The 18608-nt window shown below is 39.6% G+C and overlaps 1 pseudogene across 1 annotated transcript in view; it reads left to right on the top strand.

Moving 5' to 3' along the window:
- LOC145500340 (uncharacterized) overlaps positions 1 to 18608 on the top strand; it is a 140979-nt pseudogene that overhangs the window by 111827 nt on the left and 10544 nt on the right. Inside the window, exon 5 of the transcript XR_014051049.1 lies at positions 13517 to 15870. The product of XR_014051049.1 is annotated as an uncharacterized LOC145500340 (transcript). The remainder of the gene's footprint in view (positions 1 to 13516; positions 15871 to 18608) is intronic.

Genomic DNA, 18608 nt, shown 5'->3' on the forward strand with positions numbered 1-18608 from the left:
CTTCCGGTATGACGAATAGACAGCGAGGGACACGATTCGTTACGATTCGATCGAATCGAGTCGAATCGACAGCATTCTCAACCCACCCTCAAAGCCCAGATGCGCTATATTTACTAAGTCTCGCGCAAATCGATTTCCGGTATGACGAATCGACAGCAAGGGATACGATTCGTGTCGAATCGATCGAGTCGTGTCGAATCGACAACATTTTCAACCCACCCTCAAAGCCCATATGCGCTATATTTACTAAGTCTCGCGCAAATCGACTTCCGGCATGACGAATCGACAGCGAGAGAGACGACTCGTGTCTATTCCATCAGAGGGTCCTCGAATCGACATCCGGTTGGTCGAATCGTCAACTTTAAACAGGAATCGACTCTAGTTGGGTGTATTGGACAACCCTCTGATTGACAGACAGAAAGCTAAATCCTTGATTAAAAATTCGAACCAAATTTCTGGTGGTTACCAAACTGCAAAATAGAAAAGACCACAGTGTATCTGCTATTTTTCTTATTTATTCAATTTTCAGCAATAGAAATTAGCTGAGTCTTCTCTCACGCAAAGCTTATGATTAGATGATTACAATGACTGGAAGAAAAATTGGGGTGCCTGTGCTCGTTGGTGAGCTAGGGCAATTTTTCAACTGACATAGCTCAATATCAAGGCAAATCCGTCATATCTTCAATATGCGCGTGCACGAGCGCACGCTAATGACGCCATAAATTATGCGCAGTAAGGATGCGCGATGCAAATGTGAGGAATGACCGTACAGTGCACCTAACCCCAAAATTTATTTTTCGCTAAAACGAATCTACTTGTTATTTAAAATAGTTCTGGAAAAAAATTTTGGATTCCGTTAAATCCTCGATTTTCTGTGCCCCGACGAAATCTCGAAATAGCTCCAAAACACCGCCATTTTGTTTCAAGACCGAGTTTGAGGAGAATGTGTCCAGCGGCTCATGTGACGTCTACCGAGGAAGGTTGGATATCTCATGTCCTCCCATTTCCTTCAGGATGGTGCAATACACATTCGAAAAGTGCACAGAAACGCCTTCCAGAGGTGGTATCGGCTGTTGCAGCAATATTCCAGATTTAAAGAAAAATACACTGTACAATTTACTGACGATGATCGGCTAGTGGGGCAGTAAAGACGTAAACGATGGTTGATTGCGTCCAACCGAAACAAGCGAACTGAATCTGTGAGAACCATTGAAGAACTCTCACTGGAATTTGTTCCGCAGACTTTCAAACGCTACTTTCATAAATTTTCTGCTTAAAGCTAACCAGCAATTTGTAGAAATACTACCGACAACCTATATCTTCCAATCCCACAGTATTTATAACATAACCGGCAAAGTTGTGCCGATCATGATCAAGAAGCGTTATACTGATATGTAAATAATAGATCGCAACTGTACGCCGCTAACCAACACTTATTTCTGTTTCGATTTAGATGAAAGTCGAAGATTAATCCTTTAGAATTACATGATAACAAAATTGGTAGACTCGCAGAGTTTTTCGAAGGTTTCGAAATCAGCAGTGCGACAAAGATTCTGTGCAAAAGCGTCGAAAATATGACCGCGTAAAACTATCTGCGGACCACTTAGGGAACATCCTTTTCGCTTATCCGACGAATTTCACAGCAAACTTTGAGAACAATTTACATTGGTTATTTGGAGTTACGACTTAAAACGTGTGACAATGTGAAATCGGTAATTGTATGAAATGTTTCCTTCCGCCTTGCTTCCCGCAGCTTCAAAAATACAGGTCCAAACAATACGATTTTCACTCGATCGAAGCCAATGTTTTGGAGGTCATCAAGTCTCGAAAACTGCAACTCGTACGTCGCTCTTATAAACATGAAGCATTCAACTGAAAGTAAAACACAAACTGGATTTAACAGAACAATCACACCTTGACAAAATACATTCTCGCTAAGGACAAATGTAAACGGGCTATAAACACGCGTGTGAATCTTATGTTTAGTTGACGAAATTACCATCCAAAGCAGTCCTTGAGTTTTCTTTCCTGCTTTTCGTTTGTCTGCTCCTCCAGTTCGTATCTAGCTTTCCATTCCTAATATACAAGCAGCTCGTCCGCAAAGAAGTCTTCCCCCTCGTCGCTTGAAATATTGTAAATTGCTCTCAAAGCTCTAAGCAGTGAGTTCACAGTTGTCCAACGTGCTCGATCGAAGTTTATTTCGGAGTCTTCTGAATCGAAACTTACCTCTGACTCCAGTGACGAAAAAGAAATGATTCTGAGACAAAACTTGGACGTTTGAGTCCCAAAATACATCGGAACGATTAGTTTTGCGTTCCATTTTTTCGAGCAAATACAGAGAGTTGACTGAGGCGCTATTGTGTTTGGTTCCTGGGTAGAGGTCATCAGGTACCGCCGCCCCAGACTCCCTAAAACGCGGTCGTGAAACACTTCAAGCACGACTTTGAAAGGGCATAGAAAATCGAGGATTCAGCCAAATTCAAAAATTTCTTCGCCCAAATGCTTCAAATAAAGTCTAGGTTCGTTTTAGCGAAAAAAAAATTTGGGGATTAGGTGCGCTTTAAGGAACAGTTGAAACCAATTTTGTAATGTGTTTCTATCCAGTTATTCAATATAGAAACATGAGTGGAAGTTTGGGAAAACAAGAAATGCTGTGGGAACACGAGCCAACAGGCGATTGTTTGAACCACAGTTCTTCCAAACTTTCACAAGACATTAAAGTGTTTCTGTAACTCGATAGAAACACTGAGAACACGTAATAATTTATTGTTTTCTTTTTCTTTTTTCTAATACAGATAGGACCCTGCGCGTGCTCTGATTGGTCAAAATTCCATGCTTTATCAGAGTATAAAACATTGAAAAAGCGTGTTTAATTGTTTTGCGCATGTAAAATCTATATCATAAAGCAAATGAAGAAGCCTAAGCCATGTATTACACTGTGATAAAACACTCGTCTGTGGCTCATGTTTCCTACAATGAATGTTTACTTTAATTCTCTTTGCTCGTGCCGTCATTATGTCAACATCTTGTGCTAGTTCCGTGTTTCTGTCTATAGATCATTTTCTAAAATCCAAAACTAAAGAGCCACTAAAGTTTTTATTGCCATCAGGCATAACAGGTAGTATATATATATCTGTTTACAATTTTACAGCTCAATAGCATGCTTTGTTTGGAAACCAGAGCAATTTGAATTTCTGGATTATGGAGGTGCGTGACACAAGGCTACGATTGAGTTTGTTGAAAAATATATACTTATCTCATGATTTTGAGCCTTTTTAGAAGTTAGAGCATTAAGAAAAGTCCTTACTTAAATGCTTTTTTGTTCGGTACTGATAATCAGTCGCTTAGATAGCCAAATTAAGTTCCAGATGCTTACTCTATTTTCTGGCCACCATATTGGGGTACCACGGATGTGAACCAACATGGTGTTTTCATACTGGGCTCTGTAAACTTCTGCGAAACATTTCAACAAATATCTGAAGTTTGGGAAAACGCACAGGCCTAAAACTTGGAGAAGTTCCTTATTATTTAGTTGTCTTCTATAACATAGCAATTTCCTAGCTTTTTCCCTAGGATGGTTTTCGATTTATTTTTTTATTGCGTGACAGTGAAAACAATCTTTATGTAGTTTTCTTGTTCACCACTAAATTTTGGGTAAAGTCTGCATACGAGCCAAGTGGCCCATCAGGCCAGAGCTTATCCCAGTTTCCATAGCATGAAGCAACTAGGAGTATTTCTACTCCCCCCTGGATGGGATGATAGTCCATCGCAGAGTTACCCCCAGCATTAAGTTCGCTGGTAGCCATTTATACACCTGGGTGGAGAGAGGCACTGTGAGAGTAAAGTGTCTTGCCCAAGAGCACAACACAATGTCCCTGGCCAGGGCTTGGACCCAGACTGCTTGATCTGGAGATGAGCACACTAACCATGAGGCCACCACACCTCCCTAGCTCCCTAAATTTTCTTTGATTCTTATTGGGTTAAATTTATCATGTGATGCAATAGTGTTGATCTGCGGAGAGGAACTGTCAGCCCACAGTGCCTGTCTGAGGAAAATATCCTTATGGATAGTACTCGTCCATGAAAATTTTCTGTAAAGAAGTGGGCTTATAGAAAAACAAACAACTGTTTTTTTGGTCTGTTTTTTTTCAAATTTACATTTGGCTTTTACAGCTTTCAACTAGAAAAGTTAAGTGGTGAACAATAAAGAAAATAGAGTGTTAATAATAATTGTCTTCAGTTGAAACTATTGGTCTGATAGTTGCCCTTCGCAATTCAATGTTCTTAAAACTAGCACATTTGCCCTTAAAGCTTTGCATCTCAGGCAAATATTTGTTTTAAGAACATCAAGACATATTTCCACCAGGCAACTATCAGCTGATTGTTCCTTGAAAGAAACACTCTTGTTTAGGTAGAAACATGATTTGAAACCAATCAGCACACATACACTGTATTTTCTTTGGGCGACATGAATTTTCTATTACTTGAACAAGTTAGAGCAACTATTTTACATTGCAAGCTGCTTTGAGTTATTTGAAAAATTGCATCAATAATTGGTTATGTTTTATGAAACATATTTATTCATGGCTTTTTAAGAATCTCTGTACCTACATGTAGACTGGTTTCTAAAGGAAAATAATGAACTTGGCTGTGTGTCGTTGACTGATCACTCATAGAAAATGAGAGCAAATTAGTCATTAATTAATTAGCAGACATTCTAAAGCCAAAAAAATTCATGATTAATAACTTTCATTTGGAGAATATTTATGCATATCAGCTGCATGTGATTGTATTTTATCAGTAACTAGACAACAATGAGAGATGCAAGTAAATCAGCAGATTTCCAATGGCACACACTGCACGCTTTAGTAAGACTCCACTTTTTGCTCACATTTTGAAGCTGGACCTTTTCCCTTCTTGTCATGATTTTTTTTGTAGTCCAGTCATGGCTATCATCAAGAGGATGATGTTAATTAAACTGTAGAGAAGCCATTAGTATTTGTTTACAGTTACTTGTATGACCCTAGTGACATATTAAACTGATTGTTGTTATTCGCTCCAAGGGAATACATGTAATTAAATCTTTAAGTGGCTTGGCTACTTATTAACTTTTGTCTCTGTAGTCAATGAGTTTTGTTTGTATGTACTTTGTTTGTAGGGAAATCTCTAAGTGCTCCAGTTTGTTACAATGTCAGCAGCTGAAAGTAACAGGGACAGCAGTTCAAACCAAGAATCCCAATCCAAGACCCAAGGTATTTATTAGGTATTTTGTTGAACTATAGATTGCATCTTGAATCCAGTGCAAAACAGTCCGCTGAACATCTTGATTACTTTTATTAATACTAGATAATTATTACTATAATGAAGGACGGTGCTTACTATTGTTAGTGCGCACCTGTTGTGCACATCATACAAGGTATCATTACATGTCACTTGTTTGCTAGGGTTGAAACTGACACAATCAACTAGGCTATCATGTGCGCGATTAAGCTGGAAATAAAATTAAATTCTTACTGTGATCAGTGACCAAATCAAGTTCAATGAACCTGCACTGAAACCAGGAATGCCAGAATAGCAGGGTATCGCTAACCACTTACTGTTGATGGCTTCCAACTGTAAACATGTACAAAAGTCATGCTAAACAAGTGCAGGAGATGTAATTGCTTGACTTACTGTGGAGGTGACAAGAAAAAATGTTATGGGCACCAAAAAGGTTTAAGAAAAAAGATAAATGAAATCAACATTATACTTATTTAACTTTTAAAAACAGGTGGTTACCCCTGCATGTTATGTTTGAAATGGTTAAGTGGCAATTATAGCCTATTCAACAAGTGATTAGTTTCTGGTTGTGAGAAAGGGCTATTTAGGGCCTGTTCACATGGAAGCAGGGGACCCCATGGAGGTGAGGTACCTCACCTACATGTACCTGTGGTAAAGAGATACTTGTCTTCACATGCAACCCCGGAGACACGGGGTGAGGTCCAAAATGCAATCACATGGTCGCTAAGCAGGCACATAAACAAAGAACTAGCATTTGTTCTCTTAGTCTGTTCTGATGAAGCTGCTTTTCGCTCCAATGTCGTTGTTGTAGCCAAAACGTCAGTGTGATTCCACTAACCAGCCTGACTATCCAATTCCGCGCTTAAATTGTCACCAGCACTGTCAATTTCATCAGCGTTTTGGCAGTTTTGAAGGTGAAATGTTTGAAATAACTGGCCCCGCTCATAGCAGTTGGCATCTATGTTGTCCTGCCGTGTATTTTGGTGGGCTTTGGCGCAGTGATTTGATTACCCCCGGTTAGGTGGGTTACCCCACTCCGCAGCTTTCACATGGAGAAAACTCACCACACCAAAGCGGGTTACCCAGATGGGCTGATCGGGAAACCCGCCTTGGTGGGGTAGCCCACCTAACATATGAACGTGATCAAGAAAAAAAGGGAGATTGTATGGATAGACTGGTTACCCCACCAAGGCGGGGGACCTCACCTGCCTGAGATCCCCCACTTCCATGTGAACAGGTCCATAGACTGTATTTTGTCTAAACCAGAGAAGGGCTGTCAGGGACACTAAAAGTGCTGTTGTGAGGATTTGGTTTATTAAAAACATCTAGAAGTCGTTTTAATGTTGCCTAACTACCATTTACCACATAGTTTCTAGATCTTAAGTTTATAAAATGTGTTTGCTTTTTTATATGTAAAGGCGACCTTTAAGGAAATGTGTGAAGAAATATCTTTTCCTTGTTTTTCAGCCAAATGGTGATCTCTGTAGATGATGTTTTTATCACTTGGATTATTATGTTTTAAAATTCCATCATTGGTTAACTGCAAGCTTCTCCTCTTTCAGGTATAGATGCTTTTAAAAAAGGCACACCTAGTGACCTTGAACTAGATGATTTGGCATTACAAATTTGTGCAGTGTGGAATAGACTTGGAATTCGCCTTGGCATTCCTCACGATGTATTGGAAGGAATAGCTGCTAATGCAGAAGATAAACCATTTCAGATGTTACTTCGCTGGAGAAATACAACAACTTCAGCTGCACCTTATCGTGAACTCTTCGAGGCCTTGTGTCATAGTAGAGTTGGGCTGAATAACTTGGCCAAAGAATTTTGTTGTAAGGAAACTACATGACTCATTTTCTTACAGTACAACGTCTTGAACCAGGGCAGTCAGTAATTTGTGAAGTAGGCAGACCCCAACCCCAGCTACTTTTTTCATTTCCCCGCCTACTTGAAAAATAAGTGACAGCCCTGAATTAAGGAACATATTTCATTCTTTAAATCATATATTTAAGTAAAAACGTATTCTGCAAACGTATCAAGATGAAAAGAAGTGTCATTGTGAGAAAACCCTAAATGATGCAAATCAAGGTGTTTTGGTTACTGCTATGAAATCATCCCCATAGGTACCGATTTAGCTAAGGAGGGGTCCTAAAGGTAACGTTATTTCCTCTAGGAGTTCTACACTGTAGGAGCACCCCCTGTGAAATTGTGAAAATCCAAACAAGCTCACACAGGATTGCTATACACTCTAGAGGCTTAGGGACAAAATTTAATGTCAGTTTTAGGTACTGTAGTTGCCAGAATTTGTGACATTTGTCCGTGCTTCTAGCTTCGCGTTTGGTGCTAAGTTTCGCGTAATTAGTTTCTTTTGTTTTGTGCCCTTTTTGTATATGTCATGTTCATTTGCATACTCTATAAGTTCGGTTCGCGTGTAATTTATTTCAGTTAGTAGCGTCATTGGGTTCTGTGAGCGTCTCTGGTTTTCGGTTCGTCTTGTAAGTTTCTTCGTTTATTTCGCTTTGCCGCTTTTCTGCATTCTTGATATTCGGTCGTTGTTAGTTATTTTATGTTCATTCCCGTGTTTGTAATTTTGTTATCTACAGTTACCGTGTTTCGATCATTGGGTGGAATAAATTTCTATGTTAACGGAAGATCCGAAACCAGTTAAAAGCGTGTGCGACTTTAGATACTTATCCAATGCAAAAACATGAAGGAACTTTGCTCACCTACATCTTGTAGGTTAGTCTTTTAACCTTTTTTACATGTAGACCGAGTGGCAAGGGGTAGATATTAAACATACATTTTATTACCGTAAGTGAAAAAAAAAAAAAAACTAAAATAGACTTTGCGAATGGCCATGACCTGCATTTTCAAGCCCTAAAATATTATAAATTAGGTCCAGCTTCTATTGAGCTAAACAAACAAACATATGGAGACAAAATTCTGTAATTGTTTCACATTCGTTGTATTAGGGGACAATATTGCCACAAAAAACAGCTCTCTTGTAAGTTAAATATTTGATTAATAAAAAATCATATTCTATTGTGTTTGTTTAATTAAATTAATTAAATAAACTTTCCCAAAAAGAGAAATTCACCAATAACTACTTAATAACCGAGAGTGAAGTCGTTACGGGAAAATCTCAAACTGAGGTCTTGCCGTATTGACCGAGCGACAGCGAGGTCAATACGGTAGGCCGAGGTTTGAGATTTTCCCGTAACGACCGAACGGTCGAGGTTATTAAGTTGTTTATTATATGGCTCACGAATTGAAGAAAAAAAAAATTATTCGAGCGGAAGTCGTCAATTTACATCCGGCGATGCGCGCGTTTACCGATTCATTCATCGTCTCAAACCCAGGGCAAAACTACACAGTCAGTGAACTTCACTACTGTAATTCTTTACGGGAAAAATGATTGTCACAGCCCTCAAAAAGGTATTTTAGTATCGTGGAGCCACAACTTGATGAGGGAGTTTTTCCAACTTTTGTGGCGAAACGTCAACGCATATAGAAAAGACAGAAAGTGCTTCAAAATGGTCCAAACCAACGGTCTTTCGGTGAAAGAAAATACTAATGCTTCAGAATGCACTGCTCAGAATAACTCGATCTTCGCATCCGGTTTCGACAACATATCTTGGCCTTCTTCATTCTGGGACTTATGAATGAACTTTTCAAGCCTTGTGAGTGTCTAAAACTTCCTGCAGGTATCAGAAATACTGCTACCGACAGAAACCGCCCGATTGTTTACATCTGATGATCCTGGAAGCTGATTTTCACTCTCCTGTGTTGAAGCGAGGGAATCTATTTGATGAGAACTGAAACGGAGTTCAATATTTCGGTAATTATTGTGACTAAGATGATAACTTATAAGTTTCTTCGTGGCTTTCTGCTCAGGATACGTGACACATCTGCCGATGGTGTTTTTCACTTAGCGATTTTAGCTTTACTCAACACTCGGCAAACTTTGATTGCTTTTCACTAGTGCTCGCCAAGGTTACCGGTAAGTCAAAAACGACTTCTATATAAATTTTAGTAAGGAAAAATCCCTAAACTTTTAGCTACTCGGAATTAAATTTACCTCTCTTACTGTTTTTAATCGGCTTTCATCGTTTCAATCCGCTTGAATTTTCCGAGTCGGGCTCTTCCTAATTTGCATAATCCGTAATCGGCCCGTGGGCATTACGGCTGCATAATGACCGCTCAGATCTCGGCCACAAGCCAAAGCCGTATAATAATAAGAATTATTTCTTTCTAATCTTTTTCTTGGATTTCACGAAGAAACATGGCTAAATAATTTTAACAAGGCCGACATCTTACTCTATAGGCGTTATGTTGACGATACTTTTTGCGTCTTTAAAAATGAGCGGGATGCCATGTCTTTCTTTGAATTCATCAATTCTCAACATCCCAACATCAAATTTACTTTCGAGAAACAGAACGACGGTAAACTTTCCTTTTTGGATGTTCTGATTGACAACTCTTCGCATGACTGCGTTTTTTCAGTTTTTCATAAAAAAACCTACACTGGTCTCTTAACAAATTTTTTTAGTTTCACTCCGTTTCGCTATAAAATTGGCCTTGTCCGTACTCTCATTGACCGAACTTATAAAATCAACAACACTTCTTCCGGTTTTGAAAACGATTTGATCAAGCTTTCGGACACTCTAAAACGTAACTCGTTTCCTTCACACATCATTGAAAAAACCTTCAAGCGGTATCTTAACAAGCCTTCTGATCAAAAAAAGCCGCAACGTTAATGATGAAAACAATAAACGCTATTTTAAGCTTCCTTTTATCGGCCAGTACTCTAGAATAACGGAACTCAAACTACGGCAATTACTTAAACGTTTTTGTGAAACGGATCTTAATATCAAATTAGTTTTTACTTCTTTCAAAATCAAGAATATGTTCAGTTTTAAAGATCGTACTCCTGATGCTCTAAAATCCATGGTAGTTTATCAATTTACTTGTGCGGGATGTAATTCCTGTTATATTGGTGAAACCAGTCGCCATTTTTCTACCAGGATTAAAGAACATACAGTAAGCGATAAAAACTCGCATATTTTTAAACATCTTTCTCAATTTTCTTCATGCAGGGGCATGTACACACCTTCTTGTTTTCGCATCTTAGACTCAGCGAATAGCTCTATTGATCTTAAACTTAAAGAAGCCTTTTATATTAGTAAGAACAAACCTGACCTTAACAAACAGTTACATCACTTCAACACCTTTTTAACTCTGTAATTTCCGTTTCCACTGTTTTGTAATGCATATTGTAAATAATTTATTCATATTTTGTAGTATATAACTTGTGTCACGTATCATTAGTCACTCTATTAAACTGAAGATGGCATAAGCATGCCGAAACATGTCTTTAAAAACTGTTGTACGTTTTATGCAATATTTATCATTATTGCTAGTATTACGACCTTAAAGAATTATTTCCCTGATACGATATCTACTGTTTTTCTGTAGCTATCTATTGTCCAAAGAACCACTACACTGTTGTGTATCATTTTTACCAGCACAGTCAAATTTGACAATGTGTTTTCCTTGCAGACATACCAGCTGGGAAGATAGAGTTGCCAGGTTCAAGTAACCATCCAGATGCTAAACAACCCAGGTTTGCAGGTATTGTTGTTAGCGATAATTGTAGTTGTATGGCGTGCTGAAGCCCACTACCATGCTGTGATGCTGTTCTTCATGATGGAATTTAATTTCAGCTTTGTGATGAAAGTCAACTGGAATTTTCAGTCCTGACTAACACTTTCTCCATGGAACTGTTGTTGTCGTTAACTCCATTTCAAGAGGATTTGTTTCAGAAGCCAGGCTGAAATCTCATCTTCCCCCCACCCCCCTCTCTAACCAGGCTGAAATTCTCCATGTTTTCACTCCTTGGTATCAGCTAAAAACTTATAAGCTCTTTAAACACGAAACTGCCCCTTGCACCTTTGGAAGCAGGCTTTGAAATATTCATTTTGTTACATTCCATATCTCAAAAGTCAACAGAAAAAAGTTAACCAATCAAACAGTTGGTTTAAAAGTTGCTGAGGCTCATTAACCCACTGACTCCTAACCAATCAAACTGGCTTTGAGGGAGAATGGATTTTGTGTCACTTGAGACGCCATCAGCTTTGGCATCATGATTGTATTCTGGGGAATTTCTTAATTATCTGTTGTTGTTTTTCCGTTGTTATTCGTCTTTAATGTCAAAAGAGTTATATTATATTACATTTTTGTATATTTTTTTCCATTTAGCCTAAAAAAAGCACAGGGGTAGTTTTGCCGTCGGTATAGCAAAAACAAAGCTTGTGGCTTAGGAGTGCCATGGCCCTTGTGTACAGAATGGTATTCTTAATTGCTGGTGCGCTCTTGAAATGTATTGTGGACTATGGCACTCCAAGGCCAAACGTTATATTCTTGTTTGTTTATCTGTTTGTCTGCTTTTTGTTTGTTCTTGTTATACCATGTACTTTTATTTTAGGTTAAATTGAAATACCGTAAATCCTCGAATTAGTGCGCCCCCCCCCCCTCCCCTCGAATAAGCGCCCCCTTCGAATAAGCACCCCTCCTATCAGCCGAAATTTAAAATAAGCGCCCCCTCCCCTCCCCCCATTTTGTGGACGAATAATAAGACAACAAAGGATGTATAGTTTTTGTCATGTAGTATTGGTCCATTGTTTCAGTTTGTGAACACGTTAATTGAACACGTTGAACACGTTAAGTACTAACGGTGCCGCGATTTACACTTAAGCTTTTTATGTCAATAAACAGCTTTTGTTGTTGTTTACACGCAGATGATGTATCAAAAAAATGATCATGTCAGGCCACGATTTGGGAAAAATTAAATAAGCCCCCCGCCCCTCGAATAGGCGTCCCCGGTCTTCTTCTAAATTTGAAATAAACGCCCCGGGCGCTAATTCGAGGATTTACGGTGATATGTTTCAAAAATAAAAGAGAGGAAAATATCTACTTTCAGAATGAGAAAATCAATTGAGAAAAACAACAAAAAATGTAGAAATTATGCAAAAATTGCCCGGGCACCCATAGGCTACCATACACGTCAGAAGACGTTTTGGATGATTATATAATGAACTGGGAAAATGTCTGACAAGGCAAACCTAAACAAGGATACCCACAATACATGTACGATTCTTTTTTCGGTCATAATCCAAGCACAAAACTGACCCGTTTTAAACCATTAGTAAAAAACTAGTAGTGTCCTCAGCAGCGACTATCATCCGTGCGCTTTGGTGTCTTCCCTTAAAGAAGCATAACCTTTCCTTCATCTGCCTGCTAACCATGCAAACTACCTGCAGACTTCAACAACAACTCTGACAGCTCTTTTACCCTTGTTTTATGCCTCTTTATAAATTTGCCTTCAGTTCTGTTCTTGAATGTTAGCCCTCTTGTGACATGTTTTGAAAAATTCGGGTTATTTATAAAACCTTTAATATCATATACCTTAGTAACCCGTAACAATCCCATGGTTGAGATGCCATTGGAAGTGATCACGCCTCTGATCCACAGGAACAAAACTTCAGTCATCCCGTTTTTACTCGGAGTTTTTGCCATTTTTCCTTCTAAGGTGCGGTTGGGGACCATTACAGTATGTACACAAGCGCGATATAGTGTCCTTAGCAACCCCTTATCCGTGTGCTTTGGTTCCTCGCTTGAAGCAGCATAACCTTTACTAAATCTGTCTGCTAACCATACAAACTACCCGTAGCTACACGATCGCGCACTTGAGCTCCCCTCCATCTCCCGCACATGTTTTTTGACATGACAAATATTTTCAAAATCCTTCCCCTGCTCTCAATTGTTATCGCGAAATCTCGTTAAAACTTTCTGTGTGGAGATTAAGCGACTTAGGACGCGCAAGAAAAACTGCGAACCGGGGGAGGGGTTTGTGAAGATTTGTCGTGTCAAAAAACGTATTGGAGAGGGAGGAGAGAGCGAGAGCGCGCTGGATGAAGCGTTTGGGATTAGGGTAACAGAACGATCATGTTGCGAAAAGTTATTTGAGAAAAAATATGGAAAAAAAACTTTGGAAACGACGCTAAAATTCTCCGACTGTCCTTAAACTATTCAAAAGCAAATGTTCTAAGTTGTAAAAAAATCTTTCGACTTCGGCTTATTTTTGCTTGGTTTCGTGGAAGCTGCGAAATATAGAGATTCGAGCGAATATTTATACTCCCTGTGATTTAACTGCCGTATTCGTTTCTCGTTCTCACAGAACCCTTCAACTTTGAAAAGTGCCAACAAAAGCTGCAGTCCATATATGACACCATGAGCAAGGTGAAAATCATCCCGTGGGACGAAAGCTCTGCCATTCATATTGATGATCTCTACACAACGTTATCCTGGGTCAGGGATGACAGGAAACCCAGTGGAGTGACACAAGAAGAACTTGAAGACTACAGCGACATATTCAAGGGCGACAAGCATCATCCTAATCCAAAGCGACTTCTGGTGTATGGACGGCCAGGCATTGGAAAAACCACATTTTCCAAAAAGACTGCTTTCGACTGGTCGCAGCAAAGAAAAGAAATCCTAAAGAAATTTGATGTTGTGCTGCTGATTAAGTTGCGAGATGTGTGTGAGTTGAAAAGTATCCGTGATTTTCTAAGGGCTTCCAAACTGCTGGCTGATGATGAAGTGGTTGATGATGTCTATGAATACATACTTCGTAATCAAGAAAAGGTGTTATCCATTTTGGATGGCTATGATGAGTACTTCTGTTCTGGAGAACAATCACCTGTCCGTGACATTTGGGAGGGCACGCAACTGGGTGATATCCACGTTATTATTACAACCCGAAAAGAGAGAGCTGACGAGTTAAGATACTACAGCCGCGTTCAATTTGAAATAAACGGTTTCAAAAGGGACGATCAAGTCAGAGCGTTTGTGAGCAAGTTCCTTGGAGATGGAGAAAGAGTTGAAGAGTTTGTAACCTACTTACACAAAAGAGATTTGAGAGACTTGGCTGAAATCCCACTTCTTTTGTTGATGCTCTGTACAGTCTGGAAGGAAAACCACTTTAAGGAACTGCCAAAATCACGGGCTCACATTTGCCAAAATTTCATTGAAACTTTGATCATCCACACTATCGCAAAAGATGCTAAAGCAAAGCAAGAGGAACGTATAGACGCCTACAGTGTAGAGCTTTGTGGACTAGGCAAGCTTGCCTTTGACGCACTTTTGCAAAATGCTTTTTCTTTTCCTTTTAGCAAACTGCCTGACAGCATTTTGAGTGAGAAAGTAATCAAAGTCGGGTTGGTTCATGTCCTCAATGCTGCAACAGTTTTGAAACGCGAGCAACATGTTCATTTCATTCATAAATCAGTACAGGAGTACCTTGCTGCTTCCTATCTCAAGGAGGAGTTGTTAAAAGAAAGTATAACTTGTCTGTCCGAAGTCGACTCATTTGAAAAGATTGTCAAGATGATTGAAGTCCTTAGATTTGCCTGTGAGCTGTCAACGGATGCGGCATGCGCCATTCTAAGTCATCTGGGGATCGTAGGAAAGAAGGAAGGCCTGATAGAGTACAACTTCATCGAGACACCTTGTATCGAATACTTGTCTAACAATCAACAACAGTTTCTAAACCTTATCTCACAAAGCTTTTTCTCATGCGCATCCGACAAGAGGCGTGATCTCTGTCCTACATTTTTGGCTGACGTTGGTGGTGTTTTATTTATTAATTCTGACCAGTTGCATAGCGTTGCCAATGAGCACATGTTGAGGTCTGCTGCGGCGCCAGAGTTTAGCTTCTTCTCTGGCGTCCGACATACAGAGCAAAGCCGTCGAGACCTAATCAGCGTACTAGAAGACCTCAGTGCAGTTATTGTCAGCTGTTCGGGCGAAAAGAAAGCTTCGGATATCCTAAAGAAGTATTCATTACCAAACGTAGATGATATTTTTCTGAAGAAAGAAGAAGGGAAGACATACCTTTATATTGCTCAAATTCGGTCATCTCCTTCCACAATTCCCACTGAAATGCTTAGGGAGCTCATGTCATCGCCAGAGTCATCTCAGAGGAAGAAGCCAGTTGATGACCAATCAAATGAAAAAGACGACAGTAGCGCTTTCCGTTTAACTGAGAACAGCACTGCTGATACTCAGGCTACTCAACATTGTCTCTCCAGTGTCTGGAAAATTCGTGTCTTTGTTAAAGGAAGGCAAGAGATGGAGACGCTTATTGACGTCCTATCTTTTGTGACATCTCCACGACGTATATACATTACAGGGTCAGCACCTTTCACTGATCCTGTGTTGGTGGACACCCTGGTCTCACCTATTAACTTTACAAACACACTTGATATGTTAGCACTCATCAATATCAATTTGACAACCAAGCCTGCTACTGTCATCGGCAGATCTCTGTAACAGGCTTCTAACTTGTCGTGCCTCAACTTGTCATATAACCCTCTTGGTGAAGGAGTAAGTGATGTCACTCGACATCTCAGCTGTGTTCCTCACCTGGCTGTGCTGGTCCTTAATGATGTTAAGATGACAAAGCAACAAGTGAATGATTTGAGCGAAGCTGTGCGTCAGACCAAGATCACGGAGTTGTATTCAGGTTACCATGTAAGTTTTGTGATTTTTGTTAGCATTCGTCTCAACTGTTTACCGTAATACTGGATGTTGCCGAGATATTGATTTGGCAATTGCAATATGTTTTGTTTCCTTGTTTTGCCGAACAAGCGTTAAGTTTAAAAATTAAAAGACGAGGGCAACGTTTTTCCGATAAAAAGTGCTATAAATCAGTCCAAGTTAGTTTTTCTGATGAAAGCGTTAATTTTTCGTGCAATATAGGGATGCAATATCTATTTTAGTTTCAATGCGTACTTTGTCGTGGCTCTGCTGTAAACCTGTTTGTTTTGCTGGTACACTGCTTAGCACTTAGCACTTGTCTTCTGAGACTCTATTGCGCATTTCTCGGCAATTTTTCATTCTCCATGGCATTTAAGGGAGTTAGAGTTAAAGTCATTTATCGGTTTTATATTCATCCCGAAACGACATTTCATGACGGACACCACAATAGAAATACATTTATTTTCTGGCAGCTGCTTCTTGCGCAAGCTTTATTTAAAGTTATAAAGTGTATTAATATTTATTATTATATGGGTTTGGCTTGTGGCCGATATAACGCACGCTCTGATTGGCTAAGAGCGAGATCTGAGTGGTCATTATGTAGCCGTAATGCCCACGGGCCGATTACGGATTATGCAAATTAGGAAGAGCGTAGCTCGGAAAATTCAACCGCATTGAAACGATGAAAGCCGATTAAAAACAGTGAGAGAAAGTAAATTTAATTCCGATGAGCTAAAAGTGTAGATTTTTCCTTTATAAAATTTATATAGAAGTCGTTTTTGACTTACCAGTCGGTAACCTTGGCGGGCACTAGTGAAAAACAATCAAAGTTTGCCGAAATCGCTAAGGGAAAAACACCATCGGCAGATCTGCCATGCATCCTGAGCAGAACATGCACCACGAAGAAACTTATAAGTTATCATCTTAGTCACAACAATTACCGAAATATTGAACTCCGTCACAGTTCTCATCAAATAGATTCCCTCGTTTTAACACAAGCAAGTGTAAATCAGTTTCCAGGATCATCAGATGTACACAATCGGGCGGTTTCGGTCGGTAGCAGTGTTTCTGATAACTGCAGGAAGTTTTAGACGTTCAAAAGGCTTGAAAAGTTCATCTATAAATCCCAGAATGAAGAAGGCGAAGATATGTCGAAAGCGAATATGAAGATCGAGTTATTCTGAGCAGTGCATTCTGAAGCATTAGTATTTTCTTTCACCGAAAGACCATTTGTTTGCACTATTTTGAAGCGCTTTCTGTCTTTTCTATAGACGTTGACGTTTCGTCACAAAAGTCGGAAAAACTCCCCCACCAAGTTGTGGCACCACGATACTAAAATACCTTTTTGAGGCTGGGACAATCATTTTTCCCGTAAAGAAATGTGTGCTTTTAACGGGAGACGTAATACAGTGGTGAAGTTCACTTACTGTATAGTTTTACCCTGGGTTTGAGACGATGAATGAATCGGTAAACACGCGCATCGCCGGATGTAAATTGACGACATCCGTTCGAATAATTTTCTTTTTTCTTTTCTTTAATTCATGAGCCATATAATAAACAACTTAATAACCTCGACCGTTGGGTCGTTACGGGAAAATGTGAAACCTCAGCCTACCGTATTGACCTCGCTATCGCTCGGTCAACACGGCTACGGCTCAGTTTGAAAATTTCCCGTAACGATCTCACTCTCGGTTATTAAGTAGTTAAATTTAAGTGTTGTCGTAAATTACTGACGCTTGTAGTGAACCACGTGGTGGAAAAGTTTGGTTTTAGTGCAAATAAAAATAAGCGTTAGTGGGGTTTTCCGAGGAATTGCCACGAGCGATTAGGTTCTAAACCTACTAACACGCTTTGAAAAACTAAATCAGGTACAAAGGAAGCCATTTAAATGAAGCGTAGAACCTTGTTTCAAGTTTTGAAAAATAGAATCAAGTAACATGTAATCGCATGATTTCCTTCTGTGGCTTGAACAGGAACCACTCATCGAATGTGGTTCTAGCGCTCGTTTAAGTTTTGATAGTCGTCGGAAATTTTACTGGTGCTTATTTTACTTTGTAAGAGAACTCGGACATCCGCCAAGAGCGAATCCTGGGCGGACAGGAAACACAACTCTTGGAATCAGTGTTTTAGACAGATAGTGTTTTTTAATGTGAAAAAATTGTCTTGGCTTCGACGATGTAATGGACAAGATTTAGTAAGTTAATCATATCTCTTACACTTTTCTTTAACTTCTCTTTTGGGAAGGAAATCCTTTGCTCTGTATTTCAGTGTTTTTTCTTTCCACATCACTGCGCCCTCAAACATCCACCAAGAGCCGATGCGAGGTTCAATTCCACCTGTTACTATCCTACCCCGGGCATTCCCCGGGTAGGATGAGACATTACTTAGCGGCTTATTCCCCGTCCCTAGGCACGAAAACGTCCCGGAACTCAGATCTACCTTAACTATGTCTGTATGTGCAATAAGGGTGGCAATATTGGTTTCTGTGCAATAGCAAAAACATACGTTTTGTCAAGAACGCAACGCTTTTCTAGAGTTAACTGAACGAAGGATAATACGTTGAGTAAACTATATACCATTTATTGAAAAAAGAACTGATTTATATTCCATACAACTTTGACGATCCAAAAAAGTAAAGGTAATACTGAGTCATGTCAGGAGCCATAATCGGGGACGGAGACCGTAAGTCTTGGGATCCGCGCGCACCTATGATATGGGACAATTTTTCTATT

Source organism: Orbicella franksi, chromosome 10 (assembly GCF_964199315.1).
Source record: "Orbicella franksi chromosome 10, jaOrbFran1.1, whole genome shotgun sequence".
NCBI lineage: Eukaryota > Metazoa > Cnidaria > Anthozoa > Scleractinia > Merulinidae > Orbicella > Orbicella franksi.